This window comes from Protopterus annectens, chromosome 2.part1, assembly GCF_019279795.1.
Source record: "Protopterus annectens isolate FY-2018-M chromosome 2.part1, PAN1.0, whole genome shotgun sequence".
Lineage (NCBI taxonomy): Eukaryota > Metazoa > Chordata > Ceratodontiformes > Protopteridae > Protopterus > Protopterus annectens.
The window spans coordinates 1,792,276,992-1,792,298,479 of record NC_056729.1 but is presented as its reverse complement, the minus strand read 5'-3'; the positions used below and the strand labels follow the sequence as shown (position 1 = coordinate 1,792,298,479).

Genomic DNA, 21,488 nt, shown 5'->3' with positions numbered 1-21,488 from the left:
AGGATACAAATACTATAAGACTCAAGCTGCACGTTTAGAATAGCCAGCATCCCCTGAGTGGCTGAAAGTAGGATGCAAGGTAATTGTAGCCAGCAACTAGGTTTTAGGACCTGCCTTTTAGGAAAGTATGGAATTTAGTTTTAGGTTGATTTATTTATTTGTCTCTGGACAAGACTGATGTTGATAAGAGCTCTCTTATGTCGTGTCAGTCTCATGATGTCAGTTAGTGAAACTGACTGGTGACTTGGTTGCCTAGTTGTAGTAAACCTTATACCAGCTAACTCTGTAGAATCATTGTCTGTCCCTCCCTCTCTTTCTCCTTCACAGTGTGCGCTTTCTATGGGCTAGAAAATGAGTTTGCTACTGCTCTCTTGTCTTACAGAGTGCTACTTTACATCTAACATGCAATCTTTCATTTCTTTCTAACTGACAGATCTTTGTACTCAGGTTTTGCAAGAGCCTATATCCTGGGATACTCGACAGTTAATCCCAATCTCTCTTCCTCCTCCTCCTCCTCCTCTGATACAGAGGATAGATGTTCTTCATTCCACATTGGCAGAAGCAGTTTTGAGTGGCAGGCGGGTGAAATTTTTTCTGAAGTGGAGTTTCAGGCCGAAACATTTTGGTTTTCTTGCCTCAGTATTATGTCAGAAAAAGTGAATAACTAGGGATTACCATACCTTGTGTATACCTTGTTTAGGCCTGAAGCACGGCGTTGTTGGATGCCTTGTGCTAGATTTAAAACAAGACTATTAAGAGAAGGTTAGACTGTGCCAGGTTAGTGTTTGGCTCAGTGGAGCCAGAGGTTAGAGTCTCAGGCAGAGACTTTACTGTTACAGGATGTGCCTTCTCAGGAGGTAGGCCAGGCTGAGGGGCTTCTCAGGTAACTGTTCTTCCCTCTCTTCCCACACTTCAGGTTCTGTGCCTAAGAAACATATGCTTAAAATGGCAGAAGATTTGATTACTATGATTAGAGGTTTGATAAGAGGCCTAGGGTGGAACCTGAGTTTGAGAGTTTTGAACAGTGTTCAGAGGCTTCTGAGTCTTCTGGAAGACTTGCAGGTGATTCTGATGTGGATGATCATTTTCAGAGACTCTGCATTCCATGAGGGAGCACTTTAAATGGGAAGGCCAAGATTACTCTGATTCACCCCAGCATAGGCCCTTAGCTATACCTCCTGTGTTGAATGTGGTGGAAGATGTTTTTGAACCCTGATTCTTTGCCTCCTGCTCCTGTTAAACCTGATAGGTACTATAGGGTGCCTGAAGCTCATAAGTATCTTTTAAGAGTCCTAGGGCAGACGAAACTGTTTCTCAGGGACCTAAAGGTGTTAAGGCCTCTGTTGTTAAAAACCCTGTTCCCACTGATAAAGAGGCAAGGGCTTTGGATAGATGGGGAAAGAAAGTGTATACTTCTTCCACTTTAGCCATGAGGCGTTGAATTGTCAGTTTCACATGCTAAAATATCAAAATTATCTCCTTTCACAATTGAAATCTAAGGTGGATGCTAGTTCATGTGTCTGAACAAGTGGGTAAGCATTCTTTGCAATGTGGTTTTGATGCTGTGGCTGCCACTAGTTCTAGGCATGCCTGGTTGAGGATCAGAATTTAGCTGAGCATGTTAAGACAAGGATTTTGGATGCTCCTTTACAGTCTGATGTGTTGTTTGGTTCGCCTGTGGAAGCAGTTTAAAAGAAAATGGAGGACAAAGCTAAGTCTATGCAAACTGTTAAAGATTTTGTTTAGTAGAAATTGGCCTACTAAGGGATGGACATATCCTGCTTATGATTCCCAGTCTAGGGGTAGGTCCAGAGCTCAAGGTTCTTTTAGGCCTAGAACAGGGAGTTCACCTGCTCAGACTTCTGGTGAGGCAGACCCAATGACCTGCAAGACTGTCTCTTTTCAAAGAAATTTAATTACTCAAGACAGATGGGTGTTGGATATCATTCACCACGGTTACAGGTTTTATTTCCATACATTGCCCCTTTCAAAGGCATGCCAGGCGTTCCTCCTCCACAAAGGAAAGAGGCTCACAAGCAAATTTCTCTGTTACTCCAACCATTCAGCCAGTCCCTGTATCAGAAAGGGCCTGTTCCTAGTACCAAAGAAGAAACACGTGGAGACCAATTTTGGATTTGTCTATCCTCAACACTTATCTGGACATTCCCAAGTTCAAGATGTTGCGTTACAACAGCTTTTACCTCTGCTGGGCAAGGATCACTGGATGGTAACTTTAGATCTCAAGGAAGCTTACCTTCATGTGCCTATAAGACTAAGTTGCAGGAAGTATTGGAAATTCTCATTATCAGTTCTCTACAAGGAATTCAAATCTATCCTTACTTGGGCGACTGCCTGATTTTGGCTCAAGAAAAATATGTTATAGCAGTGCTAAGATGCCTAGGGTATATTCTGTGAAGAAATAAAGTCCAGTCTAGTACCCTCTCAAGACATGTGCTTTCTGGGTGTGAGACACTTCCATCAACTATCTCATCAGTCATTCTGGTGCTTCCCAATGCCAAACTGCATATGAGGAAGCTGCAATGGTATCTCAAAATGTATGGACACAGCACTGCCAGGATTTGGACACTGTCATTCAAATAATACCTTGCCTTCAAAGCGATTTTTTGGTGTGGGCTCAGGAATGTCACCTAAACAAGGGACAGATGCCGACACATTTTGGGGAGGCTCATCTAATAAAAAGTGGATGGAAACAAAGTGGCTGGCCTGCTAGACTACAGCATCTATCAACACATGAAGGAGATGTTAGTTAGCAGTCCATTGCATTAATGGCTTTCAAAGGTTACTCTTTTCAGGGTGGTGTTGATTCTAACAGACAACACAACTGTCATGATCTTCATGTTTTCAGAAATTGACAGTGTCATGGGGAACTTGGAAAATCACATGGTATGTCCTTTCCACCTCTGCCTCTTCTCTTCCAAAGGTGCTCTTAAAGGTCAGACAAGACAAGCCAAGGATGATTTTAAAGCTCCAGATTGGCTCCTCGCAACACTGGTACCCACTACTAAGGAGTCTCTTCATCTAACAGCAGGTCTCAACTTCTTTTCCAAGTTTTTTTAAATGTGATTATGGAAGCTAGAAGACCTAGTACAAGGAAATTTGTGTGGCTCTTCAATATCTTACTGAGTTATTATTGAAGGGTTTGTCCTCTCTTCCCATTTAATTCATGCTGCAGCAATTTCAGCTCACTATGATTGTGACCCACCATTGTTTTTTCACAGTTGTTTGTTCAAGCAGTTTCTTAGAGGGGCAAAGCAACCCGAGCCTTAATCCTGAGCTCTACTCTTGAATTTTGTTTTTGTGTTGGAAACTCTAACTACAACCTTTTTGAGCCTCGCGGCTACTGCTGAATTAAATACTTGTCATGGAAGACTGCTTTTCTGTTGGCTATTACTGTGTCAAAACAAACTATTTCTAGGTGGGATGGGTTTTGCATTGCATTTTTTTTTTCTGTAGGCAGGTAGACCCTAGTTGTACCCGTCTCTTTCAAGTATTCTGGTTACAGAGGGTGCTATTTTTGTAACAGATGAACCTACCATCATGTCATCAGTGGTTTCTACTTAAGTTTTGTCCAGGACCTATTGTGGGGCATATATTGTACATAGTTTTCCAAAACAAATTCTCCTTCTCTATGGAGGAAGGCTTTATTTTGTAGGTGGGTGAATTCTAGTTATACCTGCCTCTTTTCAGTCTTTTGACCTATTCTTTAGTTTATCCAAGAACACTTGCCTTCCTTCTATAGCTCTCAACCTGTTAGCACAAAACATCTGGACAAAGACAAAAATAATGGGGAGACAAAGCCACTAAAACTGGGACAGATTTTTAATATTGGTCTTAGAAACTTGGCAAGTTGCTAGAGTAGAAGGTCTTGTTTTACCATGCATTTTCTGAAGGACATGAAGTCTGAAACTGTAATGCCTGTCATTATTTAGTGAATTTGATCCTTACTGATTTGCCACAAAAATCCAGAAAAACACAAATTTTATGAAGAACAGACCCAAAATATGAGGCGAAAATCTGGACAGTTGAGAGGTATTCTTCCTTCCTGTACTAAATGGGGTGGGATCTATACACAGAGTATGCTTATTTCTGCAAGGCAATGGAATACCTGGTATAATCACATATTTATATACAGATGAATAAACAACTAGGCTGAGAGCTAGAAGCAAACTTCCATTGTCAACTTCCCTCAGTAGTGGTGAACTTCTGTGCTTCTAACTCTCTGTCTGATCTATTTATGCCTCTGCATTTATTAAGCCAAGCACTCCCTTCATGTTACAAATGCTGTACATATAATCTCTCAGGTGTTATTCACAGATGGGCTAATATTTAGAGATCTCATGATGTCAGTTTTCATTCTGTCCTCAACTGATGAGTTTGGATCCAATCCCTTGAATCCAACTTAGCCATTGCTAAAGCTTGTGCAACCAAAAAACTCTCAAGTTTCTCCCTACCTCATAATGCACCAACCCGAATTACCTTAGATCTCGTTTTCTGCTTCAAGGAAGAGACATGGTCCTTCATCAGTCTTGAGCGTACAGCACATAAGTTTAATAAATATTAAAAAAACAGTTTATATCTTTTCCCTTACCATTCATTTTTAAATTTACAGTGGTTTCTTACATTTTCTTACATTGTCATATTCTGTATTCTGTCTTTAGTACATTTTCTGTTCCTTTCGGATACTGTCATTAGTATCTTTCTTCCCCTTACAACACTGCCGTAGTTCCTTTTTTTTTTTTTGCCATAGTTATTTCCCTCTCTCCCTTTCCTCTTTAAAAAAAGAAAAACATTTCTGCTTATTTCTCCTATTCTGTTGTGTTGTCTTAACTATGGCAGAAAAAAGTCAGGATTTAAAAAATGTATGACGTGTGAGCACAAGTTGCCTCTATCTGATGCCCACACATTATGCGTTTATTGTTTAGGCCTTCACCATTTGCAAGAAGATTGCTTTATATGTGATGGTTTTTAACCCACATGCTTTAGTACAGCGGAAAAATAAAGTGATTCTAAAAGGTGTTCTTCTTTCATCCTTTGGAAAAGCTGTATTGGAGGCTTCTTCCTCTACTAAGTCAAAAACCACAAAACTCAAAAAATCCTCTTCTCCAAATCTACCTTCCTCCTCCTCAGCTTCAGACTCCTCGAAGAAGAGGTCTCATAAGGATTTGGTCTCAACACCAGACCTGAAAGAGGCTAAAAGCCATGAACTTGACAAAAAAACATTATCAGATCCAATATCTGCTAAGTCAAAGTTCTTAGATCCGACTTTGTCTGATCCAGGTCAACCTGCAAAATTACTGCCCAGGACAAGGTACTTTCCATCTCTGGATCCAGTTCCTGACAGGATACCTTCCCCATTTTTGGAAAGACCTAGATTGCCTTTCATTTGCTCCACTCATTCTTCCAGAAGCCTCACAGATAGAAGCGAATCAAGATCTTCAAGGGAAAACAAACCTGCCTGCTGGACATCTGCCATTAGGAGAAAGAAATTGCTATCGAAGAGCAAGAAGGAACGGTCTCAAAACTGAAAACACTCCTTCCTCAACTTAAACAAGCAAATAAGACTCCTGGTAAAGTCTTCCAAAGCTAACTACAAATCCTAATTAGCTTAACTACCTAAGGATAACCACATCGCATTCTTTTGTTACATCCCTAACCTCAAAGGTAATGCCCAGGTTTGAGCTGAACTCGTAGTTAATGGTACTGCATATATAGAACCTGTGGATATAGCAAACCTGCTGGCAGTCAGTCTCAGTGAAAACTTCACTCCCCTGTCCCTGCCATGTGTACCCCAAAGCATCCCAAACACCTGCCTTCACCTAGTATCTCTGAGGAGCAGGTCTTAAATGCCCTTTCCATGGCCAAAAACACGGCCTGTATGGGATCAGACAACATCAACAACAGACAAACAACATCCCGAGCTGTGTTTTACACTGGTTAAAACAGGAGTTAGCATTACCATTGAGCATGCTTTTCAATCACAACCTAAGCATGGAGTTTGTCCCAGTTGAATGGAAACAGTTACAGTAATCTCTTTGCACAAAGAGAGTGAATCCACGGACCATGGGAACTGTAGACCCATTAGTCTGACTAACCTTATCTGCAAAGCCATGGAGCAAGTCATCATGGACCTTATTAACAAAGATCTAAGAAGTCTCCAAATGCTTGACCCCACCCAGTTTGGCTTTGTCAAGGAGAGTTCATGCCGGTTAAACTTGGACTTCTTCGAGACAGTCACCAAAGTCCTAGACGAGTGCAGATCTATGCACCGCAGCCTACCTAGACTTAGCCAAGGCCTTTGACACAATCCCTACTCAGGCATAATTGATGAACTCAACCAGCAGGGTATCAGCACATATATTGTCAGGTGGGTTGCAAACTGGCTCACTGATAGAACTCATACTGTCAAAATAGGGGACTCCACCTCCTCCAGCAGACCCATACGTAGTGGTGTTCCACAGGTATTGGTTCTGGGACCCCTACTGTTTGGAATCTACTTCTCTGAAGTACAGGCTAAAACTAAAGGACTGTGGCTGGCAAAGTTTGCTGATGACTGCTAACTGGATACGATTATTGAATCCCTGGCAATGTCAACATCCTGCAAGAAGGTCTTACACAGACTAATGACTGATGCCAAAGCCATGATCTTAAACTTAATGCAAAAAAAAATGCATTATCATCCCCTTCTGCAAGGCTGATGTTCCTGCAAGCTACCACATCAGTAACAATACCCTAAACACATAATCAGTAGTTAGAGATCTGGGCATATAAGTTGACAGCAGCTTTAAATTCAATCACCATGTCTTCACAGTGGTAAGAAGGGCATTTTTGTATTACACATCTCATAAGTAAGGGCATTGCCTTCAGAAAAAAGAGGTTCCTTTCCAAATACCTGCAGCAATTGGAGAGACCACAAAGGTTCCTTACGAAGAAAATTCAGGGTCTTCAAGATCTGTCTTATATGGACAGACTGAAATCATTGTCACTTTCCTCTGTATCATGACTGCTCAGAGGCAGTACCATGCATATAGAGCAATCTCTGACCCAGCTTTGATGTAAATGCTGCACATTTGCAAGTCAAATTGTACATGGGTCACTGGCTCGAAGGACCTTAATCTGGTATGTGACATCAACTGAACTTGCTGGAGAGACAGATTTGTCTCACAGATGTTGGCCCTCCTTTGGAACAAGCTTTCCTATTCATGTTAAACAAAGCCCCCTCATTGGCCCTATTTAAGTGTAGTTTGGACAGCTGGGTGGGTAACCAGGAAATCACCCCAGGGGTTCCATCTGTTTCCCTCTTGGAAGGGGCAATAGTTGCCGATTTTAGTGTCTGCTTGAACCAGACACCCTTGGGAACACGAGTTGAACTTGGCTAGGCTTGTAAGGATCCTGGGGCCGTTAGCCTAGTAACCTCTTATGATCCTATGATCTGCTACTCCCCTGTTACAGTTTCCTTCTCCAACTCCTGTAGCTTCAGAGTTTTTGGATCCGAGTCGTCCGGATCTTTCTGGCTCAGATCCAAGGATCCACTGTATCCTTGGATCCGAGATCTTCTTTGAGGGCTCTGATTCCATCAGATCCGGAGAGTTTCCGAAGCCATAGTCTACCTGTCGGATCTGAGGTGTTGCTTTACTCAGATGCTTTTGGAGCCATCTCTACACCTCAAACCCTTGGCACTGGATATCTCGGCTCCGGCTTTCACCTCAGGGTTTTGCCTTCGGAGCAGGGGAGACCTAAAATTCAGAAGCTTGTCTTGTCGGATCCGAAGGTCTGTCTCTGCCCTTGATGCTCTGCTTTTAAGGTTGTGAAGAGAGTATTTTCTGCCTCGGCAATTCAGTCAGAACTTCTCCCCTTGGAACTCAAGACTCTTGCCATGATGTCTCGGTGCTCAAAACTTCACCATCTCATTCCTCAAAGACAGCCAGTGCCATAAACCCAGGCTCCAGTTCAGGGAATTGTAATCTCCTCTTCTGATACCTCCCCAGAGCATTTCATTGAGGAGGTCTCTAAGAAGAAGTCATGTAAGAGGAAACATTTAGACTTCTGGAGAAGTCCATCACTGAAGAGACAGATTTCGATGAAGGCGAAGGTTCCCCAAGATCACCTCCTGAAGATGTTTCCTTTGGATCTTGGGTTCCTTGAGGCAATATAGCAATTGCCTCGTGTACACAGACAACCCTCTACTAATAACACAGTAGTCTAGTGCAGAGTGAGAGAGAATTATTTACACCAAAACTCTAGAATCCTTGCTGTCTCTCACTCAAAACAATAACATGGAGAAGGTTGTCAACTTGCCCATTACATATTCGCATTGTACCACTACTCATACACATAGTACGCATCAAACATGTAAATCCACATATGCTGAGGTTCTCTCACAAAACTTACCGAAACACCAGAGATCTCCAAAACACAAGTCTCCTACAGATAACATTGTCTCCACAGCACCCATGACACACAACATCACCAGTGTCTCACCCACCAAGCCTGTAAAGCGTAACACTCAAAAACCAAGTTTTCTTGTCATTGGAGACTCAATAGTGAGACACATGGATGTTCCGTTCACCAGATTGGACAAGGAGAAAGTCACGGTCTGCTGCCTGTCCAGTGCCAGGATTCGCCAAATCACGCATGCACTCAGGTCTCTCAGCAATCAGTACCATTACGACCCTGTTGCAGTTCATGTTGGTATGAATGACCTGAGATGTACCTCACTGGACTGTATGATGAGAGACATGGTCGAGCTCTCAGTATGTCCGTAACTTTGAGCAGCATACTACCCTCACCTAGAATGATGCCACGGTATAAACAAAAAATGATTGTTTTCAGTAATTGACTTAGTTTTTGGTGTCATTCCAAGGGGATCCAGTTCCTGTCTGCCTAGGAAGCCATGGTCAACAAACCTCGCTGCTTTGCCAGAGACTGCACCTGGCACCCCTAGACTTTTGGCTGCTGGCAAAGGCTTTTGTCTCCCACATAGTGCCTTTTTGTAGGCAAGGTCTCAAAAGCAACATTACTGACATAAAATTATCCAATCAGAACAAAATAAGGGTCATGTTGCTAAATGCTAGGAGCTTAAACCAAAAACTGCACTCCCTGGAAGCACTTCTGTCACTAGAAGATGTAGATGTCTGTGCAGCCACAAAAATCTGGTTTAAGGCCTCAGAGAGTACCCCGGTCCTGCAAGGCTATAATGCCTCCTACACCTTTTATACCATAAAATGAATGCATGAAAACCAAAGGAGGTGGTGTTTCAATCTATATTGGAGATAAATTAACATAATGTCTGGTTAGACTGAACAACTCCATGGAGTTACTCCAGGTTATGGTGAGTAAGACCCCTCATTCAAGTCCTAGCCAGTTATAGATCCCCCTCCATGGGGTCACGACATCCATGATTCCTACTTAACCAAACTGAGGACAGTCCAAATTTTACAGAACACACTGGCTATGGGAGATTTCATTTATCCCACCATCAATTGGGAAACCTACTGTAGCCCAAACTCGCTAGCACAAAAGTTCCTCGACTTTGTGAATTCAAATGCAAATTGTCCATACCTCGACATGAGGGAAAACATTCTAGATCTGGTTGTCACCAACATGTCAAGCAGGTGCACTGCTCTAGTTGTTGGACCCTCATTAGTTAAAACTGACCACAAATCAGTCACCTTTGAACTGACACTAACACCAGAACTCACAAAGGGTGAAATCGGACTAAAAAACTTCACCAATGCAAACTGTACCCTTCTGGGTGAAGGTATAAATGCATTCCAAGACCCCACCCCAAGCTGAAAGTGGTAACTACGCAGAAGATAACACTAAAGCCTTGTACAATCACTTTGTACCAGATAGAGTCAAAATTAGAGCCCCAAGTAAAATCAAGCTGCCAAGGAGGACTTCCAGCATCAACAAACTCTACAATAAACCCAAAAAGTTGCTCTCCAAGAAAACAAAGACAAATACCTACCAATGGAAAAACATCCTCCTCAGTCTTAACAAGCAAATAAGAACTTATCAAATCCTCCAAGAGCTTCTTTGAGAAAAACCTAGCAAGTACTGCCAAGGATAACTATAAGGCCTTTTACAGCTATGTACATAACCTAAAAGGTAGGACCCAAGCATGTGTAGAATTGGTGACCAGTGGTATCTCACATACTTACCCCACAGAGATAGTAAACCTGCTTGCGGATAAGTTTGGTGAAAATTTCACTCCCTTATCCCCTCCTAATGTACAACAAACTCTTCTCCAAACTTCTGCCCCCACCTTACATATCTGAAGAGCAGGTCCTCAAAGCCCTGTTTAAGACAACGAACATGGCCTCTATGGGACCAAATGACATCCCAGGCTGCCTTCTGAACAGGCTAAAACATGAACTAGCATCACCACTAAGTATTCTTTTTCAGTCATAGCCTAACCACAGGCTTTGTTTCTTCGGAATGGAGAACAGCTACAGTTATTGCCCTCCACAGAGGTGACTTAGCAACAGACCTGGGGAATTACAGACCCATAAGTTTGACCAGCCTTATCTGTAAGGCCATGGAACGCATCATTATGGACCTCATAAATAAAGACGTAGGTGACCTCCAAACCCTGGATACTATCTAATTCAAATTTGCGAAGGGCCTATCTAGCCTGTTAAATCTGGTGGATTTCTGTGAAAGTGTGACCAAGGCCATTGATGAGGGCATATCTTTGCACACAGCATACTTCGACTTGCCAAAGGCTTTCAACACAGTCCCATATTCGGGCATTACCAATAAACTTAGCAAACTAAATTCAAACCCCTTTATTGTAAGACGGGTTGCCAACTGGCTCACAAACTGGGCACACACTGTCAAAGTGGGTGACTGCACATCAACCAGCAGAATTGTTACCAGTGGGATGCCACAGGGGACAGTGTTGGGCCCCCTACTGTTTGGTATATACTTCTCAGAAGTTCAGGTCAAAGCTAAAGGGTTGTGGCTGACCAAGTTTGCAGACTACTGCAAACTAGGTGCAGTCATTGAATCCCCAAATGATGTCAGTATACTCCAGGATGGTCTCACATAGACCAATGAATGCAAAGAAATGCATCATCATTCTCTTCAGCACAAACAATGTCCCTTCATACTATCAAATCAATAACAATACCCTAAGTAACCATGAAGTGGTAATGGACCTGGGATCACAGGTTGACTGTGACCTTAACTTCGACCACCACATATCTACCTTTGTAAGGAAAGCTTTCCACCTAACTCCCTTGATTAGTAAAAGCATCGCCTCAAGATCAAAAGAAGTTATAACCCCGTATACTCGGCACTTATCCAGCCCGTAATTGAGTATAATGCCCCATTCAGTATGTACTGTACTAAGCACCTACAGCAGTTAGAGAGATCTCAAAGGTTTCTAACAAGGAAGATCAAGAGCCTCCAGCGTGTGCCTTAAACAGACCGACTAAAATCCCTGCCACTGTTCTCGGTACCGTATGGACTTCTTAGGGGAGACTTATGCCTGGCTGCAGAGCAGCCCAAGACACAAACCTAATGAACTTACTGCATGTCTGTAAATCAAATGGGTCTAGGGCTACCTGTTCCAGGGACTTAAATATGGCCTGTGACTTAAATGGGACATGCTAGAGGGACAGATTTAACTCCCAGTACTGTCACATGTTTGGCACAGGTTACCAGTTCCTGTGAAACAGAGCACCTTTATGACACTGTTAAAGAGGAACCTGGATAAGTGGATGGGGCACTGTAAATTCTTACCGGGGATAGCACTCACAACCCTTCTGGACATGGGCAGTCATCACTTAATGCAATCTTGGGTCTTCATAGGTTCATAGGTGTGTACTAGGCTAATGGCCCTGGAGCCTTTTACAAGCCTAGCCCATAGAATTACCCTGGCATCATGCCACCCGACCTTAGTTCCCAGACCCTCTGTCGAGTAGAGCCACTGGAGTGATCCCCGGGGTGAATTTTCTATTTCCCATCCACTCACCAAGATTTCTGTTGAAGAGGGCCAGTGAGGCGCTCCAGTTGACATGTATGGGAAGCCTATTCCATAGCATGGGCAGTCTCTGAGTTATGAACCTGTCCCTCCAACTTGTTCTGTTGATTGTGGTAATGAAGTTGAGGTCTCTGGAGCTTGTAGTGTGGCGGGATTGGGATTTCTTTAGATATAGCATTTCTAACAGAGCTGGGTCAGACATGGCTTTATAAGTCAAGCAGAGATCACACCTCTTAAGTAGGTGATATGAGACAGAGAATAGTTGGAGTTTTTTTGAGTCTGTCCATGTAGGACAAGTGTTTAAGGCCTAGGATCCTCTTTATGAGGTAGTTTGTGGCCTCTCCAGTTGTTGCAAGTGTCTAGTGAGGTACATGCCAAATGGGGCATTGTACTCGATGATTGGCCTAATGAGGGAAGAGTAGAGGGAGACAATTACTTCTTTCTTCCTGGATGCAAAACCCTTAGTAATGAGATGTGCCACATAGAAAGACTTTCTGACCACAGTGGCAATGTGGTGGTCAAAAGAGAGGTTGCTGTCAACCTGTGTTCCCAAGATCTCTTATGAAGCCTTCTGTGTTCAGCGGACTACCATTGATGTGGTAATTCATAGGAACCAGGTTTTTCCCAAAGAGGAAGACAGCACATTTTTTAGCATTGAGCTTAAGGCCATGGTTCTGACACCAGTTGTTGGTCTCAGTGAGGCCTTGCTGTAGGATGTCAACATCACTTGGGGAGTTAATTATGGCTCTCAACTTGTAATCATCTGCGAATTTTGTCAGCCAGAGTCCATTTGTGTTGGCTTGGACTTCAGAGAAATAGATACCAAACAGGAAAGGACCCAGGACCGAACCCTGTGGGGCTCCACTTGTGACTGGTCAGCAGTTTGACTTGGAGTCAGCTACTTTCACACTGTGGGTTCTATCTGTGAGCCAGTTTGCAACCCACCTAGTGATACAGGTGTTGATGCCTAGCTTAGTGAGTTTTTCTAATTCGTGAGTGGGTAATGGTATCAAAAGCATTAGCCAGATCAAGGTAGGCTGTATGAACCACATTGCCTTCATCCACAGCTCTGGTGACTGACTCAAAGAAGTCGACCAGGTTGAGCAGGCATGATCTACCCTTCACAAAACCAAAGTGTGTGGGATCCAGAGTTTGGAGATTCCCTATATCATTGTTTATTAGGTCCATGATGATGCATTCCATAGCTTTGCATATCAGACTTGTCAGGGTAATGGGGCGATAGTTCCCAGGGTCTGTAGTCCCTCCTCCTTTGTGGAGAGGGTTGACAGTAGCAGTGTGCCATTCGGGGACAAAGCCTGAGGGGAGGCTGTGATTGAACAGAGCACGCAGGTGAGGTGCCAGCTCAGTCTGTAGTTCATGTAGAACACAGCCAGGGATATTGTCAGGTCCCATAGAAGCTGTATTCTTGGCCTTGGACAGTGCTGTTGTAACCTGTGCAGCAGTAATACTTGGGTGCCTGGCAATCTACTGGTATTGTGATTCGTCCTTTTTTTTGGGGGGGGGGGGTAAAGTTGTCATTGAATCTGTTGGCCAGTATATTGGCAATATTTGTTGGCTCAGTATAGGAGGTGCTATTGTGCAACAGCTCTGAGCAAATCTGGGTATTGCCATGGAGATTCTTTACATAACTGTAGAAGGCCTTTTGGTTGTCTTTACTATCTTCTGCAATTCTGTTTTCATAGCTAGCTTTAGAGGACTTAATGAGGGATCTCAATTTTTTGTTGAGACTGATAAGGGAGTTTTTCGATTCTTGGGTCTTCACCTTATTTTACATCAGTTTCCTCCTCCTGTTGTAGAGTTTGTTTATGGCAGGGGACCACCAGATTGGCTTCCTTTTTTTGGAGGAGAGCGTCTTGGTTCTATTGGGTATGGCGAGATCCATGCATTTGTGTACGTGTTTGTACAGGGCATTAGTGCATGATTTGGCGGTCATGTAGCTCTTCTCCAATTGCATGGGTGCCATGAAATTAGCACCTCTGTTTTTAGGAGCCCAAAGTTAGCTTTGAAGAAGTTTTTCATGGTGGTTACCTTTGCGGGGGTGGGGGGTGGGAGGGATGTGGATTTCCAAGGAGATTAGTTTGCGGTCGGATCTACCAGGGAGGAGTTGACTATTGGTAAAGAGCAACAGTCGTCCCTGTTAGTAATGACAAGGTCAAGGATGTTGCTACTAGTCCAGGGCATTGGAATTAATGAATCCCAGTAGTTTTCCCAGTTAATGGAGGGGTAGTTGAAGTCACCCATATGATCCTATGAAATCCTTAAGCATAGAGGTGGTTGGATGTCCAACAACCCTGCATCTTAAGGAATCTATTCTCCTAGAGCCTTTTGGTACTGGACCCACTACCCTTGGATGACGCTACTTGCTGATGATTGGCTTGATCTCATGGCAGGTGTGAAAGGACCCTAACACCATAGATCCCATTCCTCAGAGAACAGACAGGGTAATGCCACCAGCGGCGGATATACAGTTTGAGGGAAGGGAGTTCTTGTTGATGCCATGGTCATTGCGGCAGACACCAAGGAACTAGCAGAGGAAAGTTCCACTGTCCATCCCCCCAATAGGGAGTCACGAGCAATGGACAGATTTGGGAAGCATATTTATGCTTCACTGACCTTAGCCTTGAGGTCGCTGAATTATTTGGCACACTTTACTAGGCTTCAGAGGGATTTGATCAAGGAATTATCAAACACCCTCTCAGGTGCAGTTTCTGATGAAATTCAGGCATTGGTTACTTCTCAACTGACAGTCCTACAGTCTATATCTGATTAATCCATGAGGTTGATTTCACATATAGTGGAAGGAACGTCAAGGACAGCAAGTTCAGGTGTTTCCATCAGGAGACATGTCTGGGTGTCCCTCTCCGAGTTTGCAGGGCCTTTCAAGTCTTCCTTTGTCAATGCTGCCTTTGATGGCTACCCTTTTCATTTGGCCCGAAGGTTAAAGAAACTTTGTCCAGGTGTGAAAATGATGGAAATACCAGCTGCCTTGGATGTTTTTTTTCGACTCCTCAAAGAACCTTTTCCAAGAATTGACAAGGTGGTTGAAAAATGTGGTTCAAGAAGTCTCAGGGTCCTTTTCAAGATGCACGTGGAGGGGGTTCCCCTCAGAGGCAGAGGAGGGAACTCCAGTGGACGAAGACACTCCCGATGCAGAGGAGGACCGCAAAACCAGGGTTCCAGAGAATCTTTCTTTGACAGACTCTTCCAGTGCTCCTAAAAGGTGGCCCGATTTTCCACCTCTGGAGACAGTTGGGGGATGCTTATCCCTGCACCGTAGAGCCTGGCTAGGTGCAACAAAAGATACTTGGGTGCAGAGGATCATTTCAAGATTATATATTATACCCATTTCCCTTTCTCCCCCAATCCCAAAGAAAATCCCTGATATTCCACCCAGTGAGAGGGTACAAGCAGTAATTCAAATACAAAAGCTGCTAGAAAAGAAAAGTCATCCAAAAGGTCCGACTAGACCAAATAGAATCTGGAACTTACTCAAGTTCTTTTTTAGTGCCAAATAAAACGGGACTGAAGACCGATACTGGACCTCTCGGATCTAAAGAAGACAGTTCGAAGAACCAGGGTTCGGATGGTCATGGTTCAGTCCATTCTCCCATTTTTGGGCAAGGACGACTGGATGTGCTCTATAGAGCTTCAGGATGTGTGTTATCACATAAATATGAACAGACTGTTCAGAATGTACTTACGCTTCAGGCTGGGAGCCAATCATTATCAATTCAGAGTACTGCCCTTTGGACTCGCCACAGCCCCCAGGGTGTTTACCAAGTGCATAGCAGTAGTAACAGCTGACCTCAGACTGCAAAGATTCCGGGTGTTTCCATATCTAGATGACTGGCTCATTACTGCGCCAACCAGACATCAACTCATATGTGCAAGAGATCAGGTTCTCCAGGCTTGCTCTCGTCTGGGGATTACCAGAAACTATGGTAAATCCCATCTGGAACTGATTCAAACTTTAGAGTTTATAGGAGCCATTCTCAATACAAAGACAGTCATTGCTTCCCTTCCATTATTGTGAGTTCAGCCCATAAGAGTTCAAGTGGATAAGATAATATGCAATGCTTCAATTTTAGCCCGACTGGTCTTTCAGACTCTGGGATTGATGGCAACAGCAGTAAATTTAGTACCACTTGCCAGGTTTTACATGAGAATTGTACAATGGATGTTGGCTAATCAATGGTCAGTTCTTTATCAACCAATGTTCCAATGTCTTATAAGATATGAATCACTCACATTTACAAGAGAGATCTGAAATAATATATTAATTCAGAGTTGGTTCTACAGGGTCATCTGTTCATTTCCCCTCAGCCTAAAGCTATAGTGACCATGAACACTTCCCATCTGGGGGAGGGGTGACATTATCTGTGAAAGACTGTCCAAGGCACCTTGTTCCCCGAAGAGGCCAATTTGCATATAAATGTTTTGGAGATGAGAGCAGTGCTGTTAGGCATTGCAGGTATTTCAGAATGCTGTCCCTTTGGGGACAATTGCAGTGCAGTCGGACATGTCAGTCGTCTGGTACATCAGCAAGCAGGGGGAACGAAATTCTACCTATTATGTCAAGAAGCTCTCGGAGTGGGCCGGTGGGTCTCTTCCAACCTCTTTCTTTTAATAACACACATTCTGGGGAAGTCCAGCGTGATAGTAGACAAATTGAGCAGGTGCATTCTTCTACTTCACAAGTGGTCTCTCAACAAAAATGTTGCAAGGACAGTCTTGTGACAGTGGGGCCAGCTTTGCTGCGATCTGTTTGCATCCCCTCAGAACAACAAATACATCAGCTACTTTACCCTAATCCCCACCTAGGGGGAATCCCAGAGGGATGCTTTACTTCATAATTGGCACCCCCGGTCTCCTTAATGCGTATCCTCCAACTCCTTTTAATACCCAAATTTCTTCAGAAAGCTGCATGGTTGAAGAGCAAGGTCATCCTCTTTGCTCCTTATTGGCCTCAACAAATTTGGTTTCCTTTCCTTTGGCCTCACCTGATTCAACCACCTTGATTTCTGGATCCAACTCTGGACCTCCTGTCTAACCCAACAGATGTGATGCATCCAGATATAGTGAACCTCAGGCTGCCTGCCTGGTTTCGTGAGTTCCATTAATAGCCAGACAACCTATGCTCTCTTCTCCTGTCTGTCATATTCTTTTGTCCTTCCATAAACCATCCACCAGGAAACCAGGATGGCGTAGTGGTACAGCGGTAGCGTTGTAGCCTCACAGCAAGAGGTTCTCCAGTTTGACTCTTTGCTGGGGTGCCTTCTGGTGTGGAGTCTGCATGTCCTCCCTGCATTTGTGTGGGTTTCCTCCGGGTGCTCTGGTTACCTCCCATGTACAAGGACATGTGTCTGAAGCGTTTCTCCCCCGGGCCTCCTCTGAAAGTTGGCTTCGTTCCAAGTTGGACTTGACCGGTAAACAAATGTTAAATAAAAAAAAAAAAAAAAAACTACACTCCAGCAAATTGAAGAGATTTGTGTTTTGGGCTCAAAAACATAATATTGAACTTTTCGCAGCTCCCATTCATAATATCTTGAAATTTCTATATATTTATTTATTTTACATTTGTTTACTGGGAAAGTCCAACTGCACACATGTCCTTTTTCTGCGGAGGCACAGAGAGAAAAGCTCCATAATGAAGACACATTACATTTGAACATGAGTTTGACAATACATTTAAACATTATTAAAATATAGAAGAAAGCAAGTGACAATGTTTATTAAATTACAACAAAAACAGTGGCAACCTGTATAGAGAATAAGTTTGTAATAGAGCAGAGTCAGTTAAAAGAAGGACACTTAAGGATAGAGAAGCTGTTTGCAGTTTTGTTGGAATATTCAAACAGACTTAATGAGGCTGATATGAAAGTAGCTATATTAGCTAGACGTAAGATAGCAATTGGTTTATAGAGTTTGACAATACATTTAAACATTATTAAAATATAGAAGAAAGCAAGTGACAATGTTTATTAAATTACAACAAAAACAGTGGCAACCTGTATAGAGAATAAGTTTGTAATAGAGCAGAGTCAGTTAAAAGAAGGACACTTAAGGATAGAGAAGCTGTTTGCAGTTTTGTTGGAATATTCAAACAGACTTAATGAGGCTGATATGAAAGTAGCTATATTAGCTAGACGTAAGATAGCAATTGGTTTATAGAGAGGAGATGGGCTTTAATCTAGCCAGAGCTGACACAGTTACAGAGACATGTTTCTGTCAGGTACGTCTTTAGTGAACTTTTGAAGTGTACTAAGGCTTTATTAGATGCTATGTTGATGGGAAGTGAATTCCATTTTTTGGCAATGTAAAAAGAGAGATGCTCCTGCTGCATTGTTTGTTTTAGTTACTTTGAGAAGGGGTTTATTATTTGATCTTAGTACCCTGTTGCTAGTATTGGGTTTTAGTAGATTTTGAAGTGATGAAGTTTTATCTGGATGGTATATAATTTTGTGGGGTAATGCAAGTTGGTTGTGAGGGAGAAGCTGGGGAAGTTCCTGCCAGTTGAGCCGCTTTAACGCTAGACAGTGATGATGCCTGTAGGGGGTATCAGTTTTTTTGTAACATGACTCTAGTTTTGTTAAATCTGTTTTTCTGAGATTAATTAGGATTGGAGAGGCATAGAGGAGAGTTGAGACAAGGTGCTTATGTGCTCATGTGGTCTTAGTGTTTTTTGTGAGAAAAGGTTTGTTTCTGTAGAACATGCCAGTTTTTTGTGAACTTAACAGTCAAGGAAATGTGGATATCAAATTTCAAGTTGCAGTCAATATGTACTCCCAATAGTTTGGTGTGTGTAACAGAGGAGATTATAGTGTTATTATGGGATGTGATAGTAAATGGACGGGTGTCTGTAGTGTGTCTAGTAGGGTGGAAGATCATGAGTTGTTTTTTGTTAGGGTTCAGTATTAGTTGTGAGTCTGTGAGCCATTTCTCAGCAGATATGAAGGAATCTTGGGTTAAAGACTGGAGTTTCTAGAGTGAAGGTGTTGCACAGATTAATGTGGAATCATCTGCTTATTGAATAATTGAGGCATGTTGTGTAGAAGTATGAAGATTATTTGTGAAAGTGGAGAATAGTAAGGGGCCAAGGATGGAGCCATGAGAAACCCCTAATAAAACTGGGAGTAGAGAGGAAAGTTCCTTTTGTCATTGAACTGCCTGCTGACGGCCTGATAAGTAGCTTTGGAACCAGCTTAAGGTTCTAGCGAATCTTTTTGAAGAAGAAGATAGTTATTCTACTGTTAAAGTACAATTAGCTGCTATTTCAAATTTTCATGTTGGAAGAATGCTTTTTCTGTAGTGTTCCATAAACTGAGCAAAGCTTTTTTTGAAAGGCACTCTACTCTTAAGCCTCCCCCCTTAAAGATCCTATTCCCCCCTTTGGAACCTAAACCTTGTGCTGCAGTCTCTTACACAGTCTCCCTTTGAACCCTCAGCTACATGTGAACTCATATATCTTGTATGGAAGACAATTTTCTTAGTGGCCATTACCTCGGCCAGAAGAACTGCAGCGATCCAAGCATTGTGTTCAAAACCCCAGTACTTGATTTTCCATAAAGGCAGAGTTACCTTGTGTACCAGCCCATCATTTCTTCCTAAGGTGGTATCAGAATCCAACATAAATCAGTAGATTGATTTTCCATTATTCTTTCCCAAAATTTTAACAAAGACGAATACGTATTACATTTATTGGATATCCATAGACAGTTACGTTTTTACTTACATCGGACAAAAAAAAATCAGAAAATCTGGTCAGTTGTTTCATATGCATAACCAACATTGGGTAAACCAGTTGCCAAAGTTACTTTACCTAGATGGATAACAAATTGCATTTCCTTAGTGTATAACAAATTGGGCATTGCTCTGACAAACCTGTTCAAGCCCATTCCACCAGATCCATAGCAACTTCCTTAGTTTTTCAGTCCAGAGTGTCCATAGATGACATTTTTGCAGCAGCTACTTGGGCTACTCCCCATACCTTTCTTACTCATTACAAATTAGATCTAGTCTCCAGAGGAATGGCATCTTTTGGTTCTATGGTGCTCAGAAATATCCTTCCTTAAGTCCGTCCTGAAAATTAGGTAACTGGGGACTCAGTGCCGTCATTTGAGGACAGAATGAAACTTGTCATAGTCAGATAAAGACGTTATGTACTCACCATAACGTTCCAACTGTGTTGTCCATTTTCCTTCTTCCTCAATGCCCCATCTACCAACCCCCCTCCTTAAGGCTTCTGGAAGAATGAGTGCCTAGCGGACCTTATGTGTCCTTATATTTATATAACCTCCAGATATAGCCTCTCCATAATAATTTCCATCTTTTACTTTTTACTAAGCCAGCAAACAAGATATGAGGTAATTAGGGTTGGTGCATTATAGGTAAGAGAAGCTTGAGAGTTTTTTTGTTGCCACAAGCTTTAGCAATGGCCGAGTCAGGTTCATATCTGATCCCTTGGTTCCATCAGTTGAGGAAGAATGAAAGAATTTTTTTTTATTTCACTACACATGGAGTTGACACTGCTTGATCATCCTGTTCATACTGCCACCTTTAAACAACAGCTACACATTCAGATTCCATGGTTCCAGTGCCATGGTATTCAGAAGAATACTTATCGTATTACTACTTTGACCCAAGGTGTTCCAGCCCGTCTTCATGGCCACTGATGTAGTTTAGTACCTACAGCAAAGGTTGTTACTTCCATACAGTCCTTTCCTTTCAGTTTAATTGAATGTGTTTCTTATCTTTAAATGAGATATCCTGCAAGGTCCGTCTCCCCTCCTGCTGCAATGGGACCTCATAGTTTGGCATTTGTTGCATTCTTAGTAGGCCACAACATATAGAAACCTCAAGTCAGGTATCATGGTTGCACAATACTCTTCTTCCTGGTTCTTCTTTTTCTTGATAATTCGAATTTGATCTCCTCAAAAGTGCCTCCAGTCAGAGGTGAAGTTCTAGGCGGAGACTTCAAACATATTCATGCTTGTATCTAGGATGCGCTTTCCTTTTTTCAGGAATTCCACCAAGGAGTGAAGGCTGGTGGAGCCTAAAGTTTGTGTTCTACCTTGTTTGGTTTACCTATTTATTTCTTAGTTGGTCCAGATCAAATGGCTTTGCATCTCTAGCAGTTTATTTCCCATTATTCGGAGGTAGCTGTTGCTCTGTTCACCTCCTGTGGTGCAGTCATTGAGGGACATACACAATCCAGTCCTTAGATGTCACTTAGTACCTTAGTGTTTTTTTTTTTTGGTTCTTTTTTGACAGATTAATTTAGGTCATGCCAGGCTTGTTCCATCACTTCCTTCCTATATTCTTTCTATGAGGGGCTGATCATTAGGGCTTAGGGTCAGTGGAGGACACTGTTTCCCTGCTAATTAAAGTAAGACCATGCTCCTTTTGATCCATAATTAGAGTCTTGTCTTCTTGAATTGGCCTAGTTTTGTTGTTGAGTTTC

At 42.6% G+C, this 21,488-nt stretch overlaps 1 protein-coding gene across 2 annotated transcripts in view; it reads left to right on the top strand.

Annotated features, from left to right (window-relative positions):
- Nucleotides 1–21,488, top strand: part of MTOR (mechanistic target of rapamycin kinase) — a 4,577,509-nt gene that overhangs the window by 454,458 nt on the left and 4,101,563 nt on the right. The gene's annotated exons all lie outside the window — the stretch shown is intronic.